Raw genomic sequence first — 19917 nt, 5'->3', positions numbered from 1 at the left:
CTTTGAAGCAGGAGCACCCAGCTTGTTGGGTGCATACAGGATAAATAGCGAGTCCGTTTTCCTGACACTAGCTGTCCTGGAAACATAAATTTTCAGGGCCCTGACTACGTCCAACAACTTGGAATCCTCCAAGTACTTAGTAGCCGCAGGCACTACAATAGGTTGGTTCAAATGAAAAGCTGATACCACCTTAGGGAGAAACTGGGGACGAGTCCTCAATTCTGCCCTATCCATATGGAAAATCAGATAAGGGCTTTTATATGACAAAGCCGCCAATTCTGACACACGCCTGGCCGAAGCCAAGGCCAACAGCATGACCACTTTCCACGTGAGATATTTCAAATCCACGGTTTTTAGTGGCTCAAACCAATGTGACTTTAGGAAATCCAACACCACGTTGTGATCCCAAGGTGCCACTGGAGGCACAAAAGGGGGCTGAATATGCAGCACTCCCTTAACAAATGTCTGAACATCAGGCAGTGAAGCCAGTTCTTTCTGGAAGAAAATCGACAGAGCTGAAATCTGGACCTTAATGGAACCCAATTTTAGGCCCATAGTCACCCCTGACTGTAGGAAGTGCAGAAAACGGCCCAACTGAAATTCCTCCGTTGGGCCTTCCTGGCGCCTCACCACGCAACATATTTTCGCCATATGTGGTGATAATGGTTTGCGGTCACTTCTTTCCTAGCTTTAATCAGCGTAGGGATGACTTCCTCCGGAATGCCCTTTTCCTTCAGGATCCGGCGTTCAACCGCCATGCCGTCAAACGCAGCCGCGGTAAGTCTTGGAACAGACAGGGCCCCTGCTGCAGCAGGTCCTGTCTGAGCGGCAGAGGCCATGGGTCCTCTGAGATCATTTTTTGTAGTTCTGGGTACCAAGCTCTTCTTGGCCAATCTGGAACCACGAGTATAGTTCTTACTCCTCTCCTTCTTATTATTCTCAGTACCTTGGGTATGAGAGGCAGAGGAGGGAACACATACATCGACTGGTACCCCCACTGTGTTACCAGAGCGTCCACAGCTATCGCCTGAGGGTCCCTTGACCTGGCGCAATATCTTTTTAGCTTTTTGTTGAGGCGGGATGCCATCATGTCCACCTGTGGCCTTTCCCAATGGTGTACAATCATTTGGAAGACTTCTGGATGAAGTCCCCACTCTCCCGGGTGGAGGTCGTGCCTGCTGAGAGTCTGCTTCCCAGTTGTCCACTTCGGGAATGAACACTGCTGACAGTGCTAACACATGAATTTCCGCCCATCGCAAAATCCTTGTGGCTTCTGCCATCGCCATCCTGCTTCTTGTGCTGCCCTGTTGGTTTACATGGGCGACCGCCGTGATGTTGTCTGACTGGATCAGCACTGGCTGGTGTTGAAGCAGGGGTCTAGCCTGACTTAGGGCATTGTGAATGGCCCTTAGTTCCAGAATATTTATGTGTAGGGAAGTCTCCTGACTCGACCATGGAAGTTTCTTCCCTGTGTGACTGCCCCCCAGCCTCGAAGGCTGGCATCCGTGGTCACCAGGACCCAGTCCTGTATGCCGAATCTGCGGCCCTCTAGAAGATGAGCACTCTGCAGCCACCACAACAGCAACACCCTGGCCCTTGGAGACAGGGTTATCAGCCGATGCATCTGAAGATGCGACCCGGACCATTTGTCCAACAGATCCCACTGGAAGATCCTTGCATGGAACCTGCCGAATGGAATTTCTTCGTAAGAAGCTACCATCTTTCTCAGGACTCGCGTGCATTGATGCACCGACACCTGTATTAGGTCTCTGACTCCGGGAGAAACACTTTTTCCTGTTCTGTGTCCCGAACCATACCCAGGAACAGTAGACGCGTCGTAGGAACCAGCTGCGACTTTGGAATATTCAGAATCCAGACGTGCTGTTGTAGCACTCCGACTAACAACTGCTCCCTGGACCTCGCCTTTATAAGGAGATCGTCCAAGTACGGGATAATTATAACTCCCTTTTTTCGAAGGAGTATCATCATTTCGGCCATTACCTTGGTAAATACCCTTGGTGCCGGGGACAGACCAACGGCAACGTCTGGAATTGGTAATGACAGTCCTGTACCACAATTTTGAGGTACTCCTAGTGGAGGGTAAATGGGGACATGCAGGTAAGCATCCTTGATGTCAAGTGATACCATGTAATCCCCTTCGTCCAGGCTTGCAATAACCGCCCTGAGCGATTCCATTTTGAACTTGAACCTTTGTATATAAGTGTTCAAGGATTTTGTGGAGCCCCAGCGTCATGCGGTGGACTCAGAGGAAGCGGGGGAAGATTTTTGATCCTGGGAACGGGCTGTCTGGTGCAGCTTTTTCCCTCTTCCCTTGTCTCTGTGCAGAAAGGAAGCGCCTTTGACCCGCTTGCTTTTCTGAAGCCGAAAGGACTGTACCTGATAATACGGTGCTTTCTTAGGCTGTGAGGAAACCCGAGGTAAAAAATTTTTCTTTCCCAGCTGTTGCTGTGGATACGAGGTCCCAGAGACCATCCCCAAACCATTCCTCACCCTTATAAGGCAGAATCTTCATGTGCCTTCTAAAGTCAGCATCGCCTGTCCACTGCCGGGACATTGCATTAATTCTGGATGTCAGCCGACAAATATCCCTCCGTGCATCCCTCATATATAAGACTACGTCTTTAATATGCTCTATGGTTAGCAAAATAGTATCCCTGTCCTGACAGGGTAATAGACCACGCTGTAGCAGCACTATCCATGCTGAGGCAATTGCAGGTCTCAATATAGTACCTGAGTGTGTATATACAGACTTCAGGATAGCCTCCTGCTTTTTTTTTTATCAGCAGGCTCCTTCAAAGTGGCCGTATCCTAAGACGGCAGTGCCACCTTTTTTGACAAACGTGTGAGCGCCTTATCCACCCTAGGGGACATCTCCCAACGTGACCTATCCTCTGGTGGGAAAGGGTACGCCATCAGTAACTTTTTAGAAATTACCAGTTTCTTATCGGGGGAACCCACGCTTCTTCACACACTTCATTCACTCATCTGATGGGGGAACAAAACACTGGCTGCTTTTTCTCCCCAAACATAAAACCCCTTTTTTGTGGTACTTGGGTTAATGTCAGAAATGTGTAACACATTTTTCATTGCCGAGATCATGCAACAGATGTACCTAGTGGATTGTGTATATGTCTCAACCTTGTCGACACTGGAGTCAGACTCTGTGTCGACATCTGTGTCTGCCATCTGAGGTAGTGGGCGTTTTTGAGCCCCTGATGGCCTTTGAGACGCCTGGGCAGGCGCGGGCTGAGAAGCCGGCTGTCCCACAGCTGTTACGTCATCCAGCCTTTTATGTAAGGAGTTGACACTGTCGGTTAATACCTTCCACCTATCCATCCACTCAGGTGTCTGCCCCGTAGGGGGTGACATCACATTTATCGGCATCTGCTCCGCCTCCACATAAGCCTCCTCATCAAACATGTCGACACAGCTGTACCGACACACCGCACACACACAGGGAATGCTCTGACTGAGGACAGGACCCCACAAAGCCCTTTGGGGAGACAGAGTATGCCAGCACACACCAGAGCGCTATATATACACAGGGATTAACACTGTAACTGAGTGATTTTCCCAATAGCTGCTTGTATACACAATATTGCGCCTAAATTTAGTGCGCCCCCCCCCCTCTTTTTTACCCTATGTAGTCTGGAAACTGCAGGGGAGAGCCTGGGAGCGATCCTTCCAGCGGAGCTGTGAGGGAAAATGGCGCCAGTGTGCTGAGGGAGATAGCCCTGCCCCTTTTTCGGCAGACTTCTCCCGCTTTTTTGTAGGTATATCTGGCAGGGGATTTTACACATATATAGTCTCTATGACTATATTATGTGTAGTTTTGCCAGCCAAGGTACTTAATATTGCAGCCCAGGGCGCCTCCCCCCCCCCCCCAGCGCCCTGCACCCATCAGTGACCGGAGTGTGAGGTGTGCATGGGAAGCAATGGCGCACAGCTGCAGTGCTGTGCGCTACCTTGATGAAGACCGAAGTCTTCTGCCGCCGATTTCCAGGACCGTCTTCTTGCTTCTGGCTCTGTAAGGGGGACGGCGGCGCGGCTCCGGGACCGGACGATCGAGGTCGGGCCCTGTGTTCGATCCCTCTGGAGCTAATGGTGTCCAGTAGCCTAAGAAGCCCAAGCTAGCTGCAAGCAGGTAGGTTCGCGTCTTCTCCCCTTAGTCCCTCATAGCAGTGAGTCTGTTGCCAGCAGATCTCACTGAAAATAAAAAACCTAAATTAACTTTCTTTTTCTAGGAGCTCAGGAGAGCCCCTAGTGTGCATCCAGCTCAGCCGGGCACAAGATTCTAACTGAGGTCTGGAGGAGGGTCATAGAGGGAGGAGCCAGTGCACACCAGGTAGTCCTAAAGCTTTCTTTAGTTGTGCCTAGTCTCCTGCGGAGCCGCTATTCCCCATGGTCCTTATGGAGTCCCAGCATCCACTTAGGATGTCAGAGAAAAATAATAAAAATAAAAAGTCGCTGTCTGCCGTAATGTGAAATAAGGGGCTCTACCTGGTGTAGTGGCTGAATAATGGAGGTTACTGTGCACCATTATATGAATTGGTATTATTTTGTGGCCACACCCCTTTCCTGTGAAGCCATGCCCCTATATTGCACGCACCTACGGTATGCGTTAAGGAGGGGGGGGGGGGCATCGATGCGGTTTCTTGCACACAGCGCTAAAATGTCTAGTTATGGCACTGCGTAGACCCGCATTCATGCTACTTCAAGGTGTGTGGATGGAAATATGCTGCTTGTTTCAGACTGATCTTTTGTTCTCAGCATGGGTTGCAGAGCCATCTTCACGTATAGGCACACTAGGCAGCTGACCAGGGCCCCACGATTCTAGGGCACTTCAAGCAGTGGTAGGTTGGAGCCTCTGAAGCTGCTTGGGAGGCAGACAGAAAATGCTGCTCTGCTTGTGGATTAGTCAGAGCAGCCAGGAAATGCAGAAAAAAATTCACCTATGGCAGTACAAAGTGAAATCCAAATCGCTGGGGACCAGAAGTATTTTAGATATTGGATTTTACCGTATTTTGGAATAATTGCGTACCTTAATGAGATCATGGCGATGGGACCCAAGTCTAAGCACAGAATGTATTTGTTTCATATACACCTTATACACATAAGGTAATTTTAGCCAATATTTTTAATAACTTTGTGCATTAAACAAAGTGTGTGTATATTCACACAATTAATTTGTTCCATAAACACCTTATACACACAGCCTGAAGGTCATATAATACAATATTGTTAATAACTTTGTTTTAAACAAAGTTTGTTTATTGTGCCATCAGAAAACAAAGGTTTCACTATCGCTCAAAAAATTCTGTATTTCGAAATATTCCGTATTTTGGAATATTTGGATATGGGATACTTAACCTGTATTATTAAGGGGCGAGGTCACTTACCATCAGATGTCTTCTCCTGCGTTTGCTATTGCTGTATGTAGAAGCTGAAAACTGCATCTCACTGTAAAAGCGGGAAGTGAGCTTTGTCAACTTGGGCTGACTGTCAAAGTTTGGAAGAAAAAAAAAAAACCTCTGCACAGGACAGGAGGCCAGAGACGCGGGCAGTCCAGTGCCTGTGCTGTCTGCTGATATCACAATAAAGCTTGTGTTAGTTTACAGGCTGTGTTTGAAAATGGCAGTAAAGGACCTGATTGGTTTGTAACTTATCCCTCTCCTAGCTTTGATAAATCTGCCCCCTAATTGGCTATTAAATGTGATTATTGATTAATGTATAAAGAAGCATTTGTACACCCACTAAACAGGGCCCTGTCACTAGCTATTTCTATGGAAACGTCAGTAGGGATACAGCTGAACTATAGCAGAAAGACCCGCAGTGCAGAACATGTAAAATTTTCTCACCCTAGACACCCATATGTGTGTGGGGTGTGTGTTTTTTTTTTTGGAGTGGCTAATCCATCCACAATGGCAGTAATTGCTGGCTCTGTGGCAAGATTCCGTAAATGGGATTCGTATAGCAAGTATTTGCTGTTCTGAGCATTGGCGTTTCTATAATTGGTGCGGTGCACACGGGCCCCTTGGTCCAGGGGGCGCCCACACCGCACCCATTTTAATACTTACCTTTCCGGAGTCCAGCGACGGGAGCTGCAATCACAGCGTAAATTGCCGCCAAGCATGCGCGGTAGCCAAATTGGTCTCCGGATTATGGCGGGCGCCATGTTTCCGGAGACCTGCGCAGTAGACTTCGGCACAGCGCCGGAGTCTACAGCGCCGTGTAGAGGTGGGGGCCCACCCGGACGTGCACACAGGCCTCCTTCTCTGTAGAAATGCCCCTGGTTCTGAGAGTACCAGTTAAGCATCGGCACAAAAAGAGGCCACCCAGGACAAATTTAAAAAGGCTGATGTGGACCAAACCACAAAATAGGCTCTCCTGCCAATACCAGTGTCCTTACACCTCTGTAGCATTGTGAATGACCAATATTCCGGCCATGGCCACCATCATGGGCAGACTGCTGGGACTGCAGTACTGGACCTGGATATAAAGAGGTACTGTCTGTGCAGCTGTGAATGAGGAGCTGTTTAGAAATGTCTTCAACAAAATGGAAACTGCCATTTTGAGGAGACAAAAAAATGACAATATGGATAAACAAATGGGAACACCAGGAAGCATCACGTTAAACATAAGTGAGAGAGAATGCAACATTATGTGGCAGGCCAAGTAGCACACTGGGAAACTCCAGCTGACAGTGGTGAGGCAGGGCTAAGGTATCTATACAGATGTAGCCGGGCTCAGCTTACCCGCGATGCATATGCGTGGGTGCAACTATTTGCAACTGTGATTGAATAACGTAAAGTCTATGGATCACGGGTGTGTGTATATACGCACATGAATGTGTGCGTACACGTGTGCAAACAAGTCACAGACACACCTAGTCACAGCCAAGCTGAGCTTGGCTACATCTGTGGGTTGTTGTTTTTTTCCTGGTTTTACAGACTGTTGGCACAAGCCCAGACTCCCATTTAGTGTGATAGGTCAGTGATGCCACTGGCTTGTATTAGGCTTCTCAATGTACCTACCCAAAAGTGGCCTGTGAGTAACAGTCTGCCCCTGACAGAGGAGTATTGTGTCCCTATTACATTAAAATCCAGCTCAGAACTTTTTTTTTTGTTACAAATTTAACTGTGACACAGAAATCAGTCTCGGGACACAGTGTGACAGCTAGGGCATAGTCTGAGTGACCATGCCTATTGACTTAAGCGACCAGAGCACCTGTGTGTGTGTGTGTCATAAGCCAAGTAAGGGTGTTGAGTTGTTATTGTTCACAATTTTAAGCACTATTTTACTTTCACATATAGAGAACGGAGGACATTTTATATGGCTGTACTGACATAAAATTCTGAATAGTAGGCTGAATGAAGCAGCTGTGACAGGTGGAGGTGTCCATGGTAACAGTGGGCCTATGCAGAGCCGGCCCTAACCAATATGATGCCCTAGGCAAGATTTTGTCTGGTGCCCCCTAGCACCACCGCTGGTTCCACCTCTAACCTTGACCTCTTTCCCAGCACCATCACCCCTCACCCATAGCAGTCCTTATTTTGGTGTTTGGACCCCCTATATTTTAAATAGGAACAGTTCGCACATTTGGTGCACAGCCCAAAAAGGGGTGTGTTTTTGCTGGCAAGGGGCATGGCCACACAATAGTAACCCCAATTCCAATTACGCCACACTGTACTGCAACTTTATTCACATTTGATCATGTGATAATGTCCATAATTCATATTACATCCCACAGTAGTATCACTTTACTTTATAAACGTTACTTCTCACAGTAGAGCCACTTATTCACATTACATCACACTGAATTGCTCCTTATTCACATTACACCACACCCTACTGCTCTTTATTCACATTAGACGACACAGTAGTGCCCTTTCTATACACAATGCCACATAGTAGAGCACCTTATACACATAATGCCACACATTAGTAATGCATTTATACACATAATTCCACACAGTAATGCCCCTTACACATGAGACACCTTATTAATGTCCTTAAAAACATAATGCGCCTTGCGCATTATGTTAACCTTTATTAATGCCCTTTTACACATAATGTCCCTTACACATATGCCGCACATTATTAAAGCCCTTATACACATAATGACACATAGTGCCCCCTTATTAGTGCTTCTATACACATAATGACACACATACAGTAGTACCCTGTTACACATATGCCACACATTATTAATGCACTTATACACATAATGACACACATAGTGCCCCTTACACAAATGTTGCACATTATTAATGCATTTTTAAATGACACACATAATGCTCCTTACACATATTCCGAACACTACTTCACAACCAACCCACTCACATGCACACAGCACTCACACTGCCACTAACACTGTGACGTCTACCTCTGCTTGGTTACAGATGTGTCCTCATAAAACTTTCCTCAATGCTAACGTCGGGCACACCTTTTTTTAATGAAAATGCATCTTATTTGCATTGTTATGTGGCTAGGATGCACAAGCAGCTTCTGCTGAGTAAAATGATATGCAGCATGCCTATATACTGTATGAGACTGCGGCTGTATCTGCATATGAAATGCTACACACAGAATATAGGCATGCCACATATCATTTTAATCAGCAGAAGCTGCTGTTGCCCCTAGGCATATCAAATGCCCCAGGCAATTGCCTAGTTTGCCTATGCCTGTGGCCGGCTCTGGGCCTATGAGTTGACTGAGGAATCTGGTGATGGGAGGGGCTTAGGTTCTCCCTCTTTTCCTCAGAGAAAATTGAACAGTGAAGTGCTCTGCGTTTGTGTTGTACTGAACTGTGTATTATTTGTGATTTTGTGGTATTTTTCTTCTTTTCTCTAACGTCCTAGTGGATGCTGGGGACTCCGTAAGGACCATGGGGAATAGACGGGCTCCGCAGGAGACTGGGCACTCTAAGAAAGATTTAGTACTACTTGTGTGCACTGGCTCCTCCCTCTATGCCCCTCCTCCAGACCTTAGTTAGAATCTGTGCCCGGAAGGAGCTGGGTGCATTTTAGTGAGCTCTCCTGAGGTTGCTATTAAGAAAGTATTTTAGTTAGGTTTTTTATTTTCAGAGAGCTTCTGCTGGCAATAGACTCTCTGCTACGTGGGACTGAGGGGAGAGAAGCAAACCTACTAACTGCGGCTAGGTTGCGCTTCTTAGGCTACTGGACACCATTAGCTCCAGAGGGATCGAACACAGGAACTTAACCTTGGTCGCCCGTTCCCGGAGCCACGCCGCCGTCCCCCTCGCAGAGCCAGAAGACAGAAGCCGGCGGGTGAAGCAAGAAGACGTCACAATCGGCGGCAGAAGACTCCTGTCTTCATAAGAGGTAGCGCACAGCACTGCAGCTGTGCGCCATTGCTCCCACACTAACCCACACACTCCGGTCACTGTAGGGTGCAGGGGGGGGCGCCCTGGGCAGCAATTGAGTACCTCCTTGGCAAAAAGCAGCATATATACAGCTGGGCACTGTAATATGCATGAGCCCACGCCATTATTTTTACACAAAATCGCGGGCCAGAAGCCCGCCGCTGCGGGGGCGGGGCTTCTTCCTCAGCACTCACCAGCGCCATTTTCTCTCCACAGCTCCGCTGAGAGGAAGCTCCCCAGGCTCTCCCCTGCAGACTCACGGTAGAAAGAGGGTAAAAAGAGAGGGGGGGGGGCACATAAATTTAGCGCATAAATCATATATACAGCAGCTACTGGGTAAACACTAAGTTACTGTGTGATTCCTGGGTGATATAGCGCTGGGGTGTGTGCTGGCATACTCTCTCTCTGTCTCTCCAAAGGCCTTGTGGGGGTCCTGTCCTCATATAGAGCATCCCCTGTGTGTGTGGTGTGTCGGTACACTTGTGTCGACATGTTTGACGAGGAGGGCTATGTGGAGGCAGAGCAGGTGCAGATGAATGAGGTGTCTCCGCCGGCGGCGTCGACACCTGATTGGATGGATATGTGGAAGGTGTTAAATGATAATGTAAACTCCTTGCATAAAAGGTTGGATAAAGCAGAAACCTTGGGACAGTCGGGGTCTCAGCCCATGCCTGATCCTACAGCGCAGAGGCCGTCAGGGTCTCAGAAGCGCCCACTATCCCAAATTGTTGACACAGATATCGACACGGATTCTGACTCCAGTGTCGATGGCCATGATGCAAAATTGCAGCCTAAAATGGCTAAAGCCATCCGCTACATGATTATAGCAATGAAGGATGTATTGCACATATCAGAGGTAAACCCTGTCCCTGACAAGAGGGTTTATATGTTTGCGGAGAAAAAGCAAGAGGTGACTTTTCCCCCTTCACATGAGTTAAATGAGTTGTGTGAAAAAGCGTGGGATTCTCCTGATAGGAAAGTGCTGATTTCCAAAAGGTTACTTATGGCGTACCCCTTCCCGCCAGCGGACAGGATGCGCTTGGAATCCTCCCCTAGGGTAGACAAAGCTCTGACACGCTTATCTAAGAAGGTGGCCCTGCCGTCACAGGATACGCCCTCCCTAAAGGATCCTGCGTATAGGAAGCAGGAAAGTATCCTGAAGTCTGTGTATACACATTCCGGTACTCTACTGAGACCGGCAATTGCGTCGGCCTGGATGTGTAGTGCTGTGGCAGCATGGACAGATAATCTGTCTGAGGAACTAGATACCTTGGACAGGGATACTATTTTACTGACCCTGGGGCATATAAAAGACGCTGTCCTATATATGAGGGATGCCCAGAGGGACATTTGCCTACTGGGCTCTAGAATAAATGCAATGTCAATTTCTGCCAGAAGGGTCCTGTGGACTCGGCAATGGACAGGTGATGCCGACTCTAAAAAACATATGGAGGTTTTACCTTATAAGGGTGAGGAATTGTTTGGGGACGGTCTCTCGGACCTAGTTTCTACAGCTACGGCTGGGAAGTCAAATTTTTTGCCATATATTCCCTCACAGCCTAAGAAAGCACCGTATTACCAAATGCAGTAATTTCGTTCACAAAAAAGCAAGAAAGTCAGAGGTGCATCCTTTCTTGCCAGAGGCAGGGGTAGAGGAAAGAAGCTGCACCATACAGCTAGTTCCCAAGAACAGAAGTCCTCCCCGGCTTCCACTAAATCCACGGCATGACGCTGGGGCTCCACTGGTGGAGCCAGGAGCGGTTGGGGCGCGTCTCCGAAATTTCAGCCACCAGTGGGTTCGCTCACAGGTGGATCCCTGGGCTATACAGATTGTGTCTCAGGGATACAAGCTGGAATTCGAAGTGATGCCCCCTCACCGTTACCTCAAATCGGCCCTGCCAGCTTCCCCCATGGAAAGGGAGGTAGTGTTAGCGGCAATCAGTGCCGTAACTAGGTATGGGCAAGAGGGGCATTGCACACAGCGCTATGCGCTGTGGGGCGGAAAAATCTCCACATGCACCCGCAGGGCTACGCGACACTACCGCCTGCTGCCCGAGGAGCATGGTGGAGATGGAGAACTGCTAGTTCGGTAGGTGCTGTGATCGCCTCTACATTCCCCCTCCTACCACCCCCCCCCCCCACCCCTGACTGGGCTGCGCCGCGCCGCCGAAGCTCCGCTCACCAGCTTTACTGTTGTGGAGGGCTGGAGGCGTCACCAGGCAGCAGCAGCTGGTCTTGAGGGGAGGAGGCTGAGGCGCTGAGCATCCTTTCTCCCCTGATCTGCGCTGCTCAACGCCGGGGGCGTGACGTCATCATGTGCGCCCAGACCAGCCAGAAACAGCCTCTATTGACTCTTAGCCAGCCCAGCCAGCGTGCGGCGCCTGACATGGGAGCTGGAGCCGCGGAAGAGCCGGGGAAGGCATGGAGCAGAGGGACCCGTACACGAGCACCTGTCAGCGCAGGACCAGGAGTCGAATTTACACGAGAGCATACCACCACCGCAGGTTAGGGATTTATTACAGCCCCCCTCCCCCCATTCCCTCCCCATTGTGGGCCTCTCACCTGCTCTCTCCATACCTCTCCTCCCTTCTGTATGCCGCTCAACTCTATCCCAAGCCCTCCCCCCATGTTCCTCTCACCTGCTCTCTCCCTAATCCTCCCCCCGCGTTCCTCTCACCTGCTCTCTCCCTAATCCGCCCCCTGCGTTCCTCTCACCTGCTCTCTCCCTAATCCGCCCCCGCGTTCCTCTCACCTGCTCTCTAATCCTCCCCCTGCGTTCCTCTCACCTGCTCTCTCCCTAATCCGCCCCCCGCGTCCCTCTCACCTGCTCTCTCCCTAATCCTCCCCCCACGTTCCTCTCACCTGCTCTCTCCCTAATCCGCCCTCCGCGTTCCTCTCACCTGCTCTCTCCCTAATCCGCCCCCCGCGTTCCTCTCACCTGCTCTCTAATCCTCCCCCTGCGTTCCTCTCTCCTGCTCTAACCATCCCAAATGTGTAAAAAATGGGGACTGCCTGCCTAATGTGTAAAATAGGGGGACTCTGCCTGCTGTTATGTGTAAAAACGGGGCTCTGCCTGCTGTAATGCGTGAAAGGGAGCTCTGCCTGCTGTAATATGTGAAAGGGAGCTCTGCCTGCCGTAATATTAAAAAAGGGAGCCCTGCCTGCTGTAATGTGTAAAAGGGAGCTCTGTGGCCACGCCCCTTTCACATGAAGCCACGCCCTATATATTTTAGGCGCGCAGCAGCCCTGCTTTGTATGTAAGGGGGTGGAGGGGTGGGGGGCGCCGATACTGTTTCTTGCACACAGCGCTAAAATGTCTAGTGACGGCACTGGCGGCAATTCACAAGTTATATCTCCAGCAGGTGGTGGTAAAGGTTCCCCTCCTTCAACAGGGAAGGGGTTACTATTCCACAATGTTTGTGGTACCGAAACCGGACGGTTCGGTCAGACCCATATTGAATTTAAAGTCCCTGAACATTTATCTGAAAAGATTCAAGTTCAAAATGGAATCGCTCAGAGCGGTCATTGCAAGCCTGGAAGAGGGGGATTTTATGGTGTCTCTGGACATCAAGGATGCTTACTTGCATGTCCCCATTTATCCCCCTCATAAGGAGTACCTCAGATTTGTGGTACAGGACTGTCATTACCAATTCCAGACGTTGCCGTTTGGGCTGTCCACGGCACCGAGAATATTTACCAAGGTAATGGCGGAGATGATGGTGCTCCTTCGAAAGCAAGGAGTCACAATTATCCCATACTTGGACGATCTCCTCATAAAGGCGAGGTCCAGAGAGCAGTTGCTGATCAGCGTAGCACACTCTCAGGAAGTGTTGCAACAGCATGGCTGGATTCTGAATATCCCTAAGTCGCAGCTGATTCTTACGACGCGTCTGCCCTTTCTGGGCATGATTCTGGACACAGACCAGAAGTAGGTGTTTCTCCCGGCGGAGAAGGCTCAGGAGCTCGTGACTCTAGTCAGAGACCTCTTAAAACCAAAACAGGTGTCGGTGCATCACTGCACGCGAGTCCTGGGAAAGATGGTGGCATCATACGAAGCCATTCCCTTCGGCAGGTTCCATGCGAGGATCTTTCAGTGGGACCTGTTGGACAAGTGGTCCGGATCGCATCTTCAGATGCATCGGCTGATCACCCTATCCCCCAGGACCAGGGTGTCTCTTCTGTGGTGGCTGCAGAGTGCTTACCTTCTCGAGGGCCGCAGGTTCGGTATACAGGACTGGGTCCTGGTGACCACGGATGCGAGCCTCCGAGGATGGGGGGCAGTAACTCAGGGAAGAAACTTCCAAGGGTTGTGGTCAAGTCAGGAGGCTTGTCTGCACATAAATATCCTGGAACTAAGGGCCATATACAACGCCCTGAGTCAAGCGGAGCCTCTGCTTCGCAACCAACCGGTGCTGATTCAGTAAGACAACATCACCGCAGTGGCTCATGTAAACCGCCAGGGCGGCACAAGAAGCAGGGTGGCGATGGCGGAAGCCACCAGGATTCTTCGTTGGGCGGAGAATCACGTGCAAGCACTGTCAGCAGTGTTCATTCCGGGAGTGGACAACTGGGAAGCAGACTTCCTCAGCAGGCACGACCTCCACCCGGGAGAGTTGGGACTTCATCAAGAAGTCTTCACGCAGATTACAAATCGATGGGAACTGCCACAGGTGGACATGATGGCGTCCCGCCTCAACAAAAAGCTAAAAAGGTATTGCGCCAGGTCAAGGGACCCTCAGGCGATAGCTGTGGACGCACTAGTAACACCGTGGGTGTTCCAGTCGGTCTATGTGTTTCCTCCTCTTCCTCTCATACCCAAGGTGCTGAGAATCGTAAGAAAAAGAGGAGTGAGAACAATACTCATTGTTCCGGATTGGCCAAGAAGGACTTGGTACCCGGAACTGCAAGAAATGCTCACAGAGGACCCATGGCCTCTGCCTCTCAGGCAGGACCTGTTGCAACGGGGGCCCTGTCTGTTCCAAGACTTACCGCGGCTGCGTTTGACGGCATGGCGGTTGAACGCCGGATCCTAGCGGAAATAGGCATTCCGGAGGAAGTTATTCCTACGCTTATAATGGCTAGGAAGGACGTGACAGCCAAACATTATCACCGTATATGGCGAAAATATATTGCCTGGTGTAAGGCCTGGAAGGCCCCTACAGAGGAATTCCAGCTGGGCCGGTTCCTGCACTTCCTACAGTCAGGAGTGACTATGGGCTTGAAATTGGGGTCCATAAAGGTCCAGATTTCGGCCCTATCCATTTTCTTTCAAAAAGAACTGGCTTCTCTTCCTGAGGTTCAGACGTTTGTTAAGGGAGAGCTGCATATTCAGCCCCCTTTTGTGCCACCAGTGGCACCTTGGGACCTCAATGTGGTGTTGGGTTTCTTGAAATCCCACTGGTTGAGCCACTTAAGACCGTGGAGCTAAAGTATCTCACGTGGAAGATGGTCATGCTATTGGCCTTAGCCTCGGCTAGGCGTGTGTCAGAATTGGCGGCTTTGTCATGTAAAAGCCCCTATCTGGTTTTCCATATGGACAGGGCAGAATTACGGACTTGTCCACAATTTCTGCCGAAGGTGGTGTCATCTATTCATTTGAACCAACCTATTGTGGTGCCTGCGGCTACTCGTGACTTGGAGGATTCCAAGTTGCTTGATGTAGTCAGGGCTTTGAAGATTTATGTGACCAGAACGGCTGGTGTCAGGAAAACTGACTCGCTGTTTATCCTGTATGCATCCAACAAGCTGGGTGCTCCTGCTTCAAAGCAAACTATTGCTCGCTGGATCTGTAACACGATTCAGCAGGCTCATTCTGCGGCGGGATTGCCGCATCCAATATCAGTAAAAGCCCATTCCACAAGGAAAGTGGGCTCTTCTTGGGCGGCTGCCTGAGGGGTCTCGGCATTACAGCTTTGCCGAGCAGCTACTTGGTCGGGTTCAAACACCTTTGCAAAATTCTATAAGTTTGATACCCTGGCTGAGGAGGACCTTGTGTTTGCCCATTCGGTGCTGCAGAGTCATCCGCACTCTCCCGCCCGTTTGGGAGCTTTGGTATAATCCCCATGGTCATTACGGAGACCCCAGCATCCACTAGGACGTTAGAGAAAATAAGATTTTACTCACCGGTAAATCTATTTCTCGTAGTCCGTAGTGGATGCTGGGCGCCCGTCCCAAGTGCGGACTTTCTGCAATACGTGTATATAGTTATTGCTTAATAAAGGGTTATGTTATGTTGGCATCTGTGGTTGATGCTCTGTTGTTGTTCATACTGTTAACTGGGTATGTTATCACAAGTTATACGGTGTGATTGGTGTGGCTGGTATGAGTCTTACCTTGGATTCCAAAATCCTTTCCTTGTAATGTCAGCTCTTCCGGGCACAGTTTCCTTAACTGAGGTCTGGAGGAGGGGCATAGAGGGAGGAGCCAGTGCACACTAGTAGTACTAAATCTTTCTTAGAGTGCCCAGTCTCCTGCGGAGCCCGTCTATTCCCCATGGTCCTTACGGAGTCCCCAGCATCCACTACGGACTACGAGAAATAGATTTACCGGTGAGTAAAATCTTATTATTTGTTTTCAATCTTTACTAATCTTTAATCTTTTCACCCCCTTTTTGTTCTTTGACTCTTTCTTTATTTATCTTTTCTACTCTCTAACATGCCGAGGCCCAGTCGTGCTGTGCGTCCCCCTATCCGTTTGGTTGAAAGCGGTGACAGGGACGCTGCTGTGTTAGTGTCAGTTAGGGCAGAGCCGGCCATAGGCAAACTAGGCAATTGCCTAGGGCATTTAATATACCTAGGGGCATCTGATTAAAATGATATGCGGCATGCCTATATTCTGTATGTAGCATTTCATATGCAGATACAGCCACAGTCTTACACAGTACATAGGCATGCTGCATATCAGTTTAATCAGCAGAAGCTGCTTGTGCATTCTAGCTACATAGCAATGCAAATAAGATGCTTTTTCATAAAAAAAAAAATGCCCAACGTTAGCATTGATGCAAGATTTGTGAGGACACATCTGTATCCAAGCAGAGGCAGAGGTCACAGTGTTAGTGGAAGTGCTGTGAGTGGGTTGGTTGTGCAGTAGTGTTCGGAATATGTGTAAGGAGCATTATGTGTGTCATGTAAAAATGCATTAATAATGTGCAATATACTGTATGTGTAAAGGGCCACTATGTGTGTCATTATGTGTATAAGGGCATTAATAATGTGCGGCATATGTGTAACAGGGTACTACTGTATGTGTGTCATTATGTGTATAGGGGCACTAATAATGTGCAGCAAATGTGTAGGGGGCACTATGTGTGTCATTATGTGTATAAGGGCATTAATAATGTGCGGCATATGTGTAAGGGACATTATGTGTAAAAGGGCATTAATAAAGGTTGTCATAATGTGTAAGGTGCATTATGTTTATAAGGACACCTAACGGAGGAATTAACAGGGGTACGGTTAGATCAAAGGATACCGGGGCAGACACGGACGTAGCGGGCCAGCGCGCGGGTAGCTCGGGCATGAGAAATGCTGAAAGGCAGCAAGGAAGGCTCGCCAGTGTGAATATCAGGGGTAAAAAAGGGGTGCCTGAGGTACATAGTATGAGGGGCACAGTGACGGGGAGGTCATAAGCTGATGCTGTGCGTTTTGGGCGTAATGGCGCTGGATGTAACTCGTCTGAGGTAGCGTCTATATGCACTTCAGTCATATCAGCACTAGTCCCGGTGCTGACTGCTAATCATACTGAAGGAAATTTTTTGGGCGAGCAGAATTCCTCCATTTTGAATAGGGATGGCGTAAGTGATTTAGCAGCCGCTGTTTCACGGGCCAGAACGGGTGGAAGGAATAGGGGCAATATGAATCCTAATGAGTGTCTGGTGGATGTTTCTCCTTGCATTTCTCCAGCAGAGTCCTTGGTAGCCCCTGAATTACAGGAGGATTCTGGGGAGTCGGCAGCTGTGGTGGAGTCCGCCCTGGATGAGGGAGGTCTTTACGGTGAGTCGGATGTGCACCCTGTAGCGCGTAAAAAAGATACAGTGGTCAGCTCAGGCAATATGGGCGCAGTTAAGGAGAAATCATGCAAGAAAAAAGCTTCGCAAAAACGTAAGCATAGGCGCAGAAGTTACAGGGGTTCATCCACTTCTTCCTGTGAGTCCTCATCTTCAGTTGACAGCAGCTGCAGTGGTTGCAAGAAGACATAAGAGAAGGCGCAGACACAGCAGCTCTAGCATGTCCTCGGAGGAGGGTCCCGAGGATTCTTTGCAATGTACTAATACTGCTGTTTTGAGAGGGATACGGCCCAGAATTAGGGAGCGTATTCGACAGGGCAAATTTGTGAATATGTTTGCTTTAACTAGTAAAGCGAGAAAAGCATTAGTGGCAGCTAGAAAGAAATCAGGTATAGGTGAGGAGGATTATAAGTCTTACTCTAATTGGCAGAAGGGCATGCTTATCTTTGCAGCTTGTTATTTGGAGTCTAGACCTCAGGAGCACATGAATATAATTAAATATATGTATTTGCTTCACGAACTGGCAAGATCTGGGCGCGGAACAGCATGGAGGTCCTATGATGTGGAGTTTCGCAGAAAACAGAATGGCCAGGAAATCATAGATTTTGGTAAAAAAGATGTAGAGATTTTTGTAGATGTTACTCAACCTCTAAAAAATGGTTCAGAGGGTTTGGCTGAGAAACTAGGCAATACCAGTAACAGATGGTTGGCGGGTAAGAATAGATCAGGCAGATGCTATGCCTTTAATAATAGTCAATGTACCCTAGGGTTCAGGTGTCGTTTTCGGCATGTTTGTATTCGCTGTGAGGGATCCCACCCCATCAAAAACTGCCAACAGACTGCCGGTGGTAGAGGGGGTTTGCACAAGCAGCAGCAACGAGTCCCGGCAGCTGCTGGAGCTAAGTAGGGCCCCTACTCCAGTGACATTTTACAAATTATTGTATTGGTTGGATTATTATCCAAATAGAGATCCCAGTAGCTGAGGAGAAGATGGCAGGTCCTATATCGGTGTTGACTTTTTTGGGAATAAAAATTGATACTATGAGGTTTGTTTTCGTTTACCTAAAAATAAAAAATAAAAAAAATAGATAAATAAAAAGTAGATATAATCGTGGCATTGGCAAATGGCAAGTTGATGTTGAGACAAGCTCAATTATTAATGGGGTCTCTCAATTTTGCTTGCCGAGTTATACCTATGGGTAAGGTCTTCGGCAGGAAGTTGGAGAGAGCCACAGCGGGTGTTAAAAATATAAAAAAAACCTAGTAATTTTATGAGATTATCTAAAGAAATTTGTGGGGATCTGCACATTTGGGATGAATTTTTTGGCGACTTTCAATGGTCGTATTTGGCAGTCTATACCCAGATCCAATGTAGAGTTGCAATTATTCACTGATGCGGCAGGTTCTACGGGTTTTTGGAGCATACCTGGAGGGTAGGTGGTGTGTCTCCCCATGGCCTAAAACCTTGTTTGATGAGGGACTCACTAGTAATATGTTATTATTAGAATCATTCCCCATCATGGTAGCTCTGGAGTTATGGCATGAGGTCTTGGCCAATCTGTCAGTAGTTTTTTGGTGTGACAATTTGGGTGTGGTTCATGCTTTTAATAGTCAGAAAGCTGCTGGCCTTCCTGTGCTGCAATTGTTGGGTCAGATGGTTTTGCACTGCCTTCAATCGAATATAAGTTTTCACGCTAGGCATGTTCCAGGCATTAAAAACGGTGTGGCAGATGCGCTTTCGCGTTTCGAGTGGCGCAGGTTTAGGGTGCTAGCTCCGGATGCGAATGTATCTGGTGACCCTTGCCCGTCTTATGCCTGGCAGGTGATACGCCCGGATTGGAGGGCTTAGCTCTACAATCCTTGGCACCTTCTACCCTTCGAGGGTACAGAAACGCTATGGGAGAGTAGGAGAGATATGTCCGTTTACATCAGGACCAAGGTAAGACTGATTATGCAATGTTATTAAATTATGTTTGGGAATGTTTTAGCGCAGGCAGATCAAGAGGGTTTGTAACACATTTACTGTCTGCTCTTTCTTATTTCTTGAGACTTGAAGGCCGGCATGATTTTGCTAAATGTTTCCTTCTAGCAAGGATTCTTAAAGGGTGGGCTCGAGTGATGCCCCCTGTATAAGATGCACGAAGGCCAATAACCATTTCAATATTGCGGCGCATGGCAGTTGTTTTGCATGAGGTCTGTGCATCTGATTACGAAGCACTCTTATTTAAATTGTGTTCGCCATGACCTTTTTCGGGGCCTTTAGAGTCAGTGAACTGGTGTCAGCTTCGAAAACAGCAATGTCACCTATGCTTCGTGAGCATGAGTCACTGGAAGATGGAGGCTTATGGTGCAAAGTACAACGTTCCAAAACGGACCGACTAGGCAAAGGTTGTTGGGTTGTTTTGAGATGTGTGGACGACAAAGAGATTTGTCCAGTGTCCTTGGCGAATGTTTATTTGAGAACAAGGGCTGATATGCCAGGTCCATGGTTGCAGCATATGGATGG

General features: G+C 48.6%; 1 long non-coding RNA gene across 1 annotated transcript in view; it reads left to right on the top strand.

The window, feature by feature from the left end:
- The first annotated feature begins 5587 nt into the window (after positions 1-5587).
- Positions 5588-19917, top strand: part of LOC134910075 (uncharacterized) — a 39446-nt gene continuing 25116 nt past the window's right edge. The window contains exon 1 of the long non-coding RNA XR_010176116.1: positions 5588-5674. This is a non-coding gene — a long non-coding RNA (uncharacterized LOC134910075). The remainder of the gene's footprint in view (positions 5675-19917) is intronic.

The sequence above is a fragment of the Pseudophryne corroboree genome, chromosome 1 (genome assembly GCF_028390025.1).
Source record: "Pseudophryne corroboree isolate aPseCor3 chromosome 1, aPseCor3.hap2, whole genome shotgun sequence".
Lineage (NCBI taxonomy): Eukaryota > Metazoa > Chordata > Amphibia > Anura > Myobatrachidae > Pseudophryne > Pseudophryne corroboree.
This window is presented reverse-complemented; position numbering and strand designations above follow the sequence as displayed.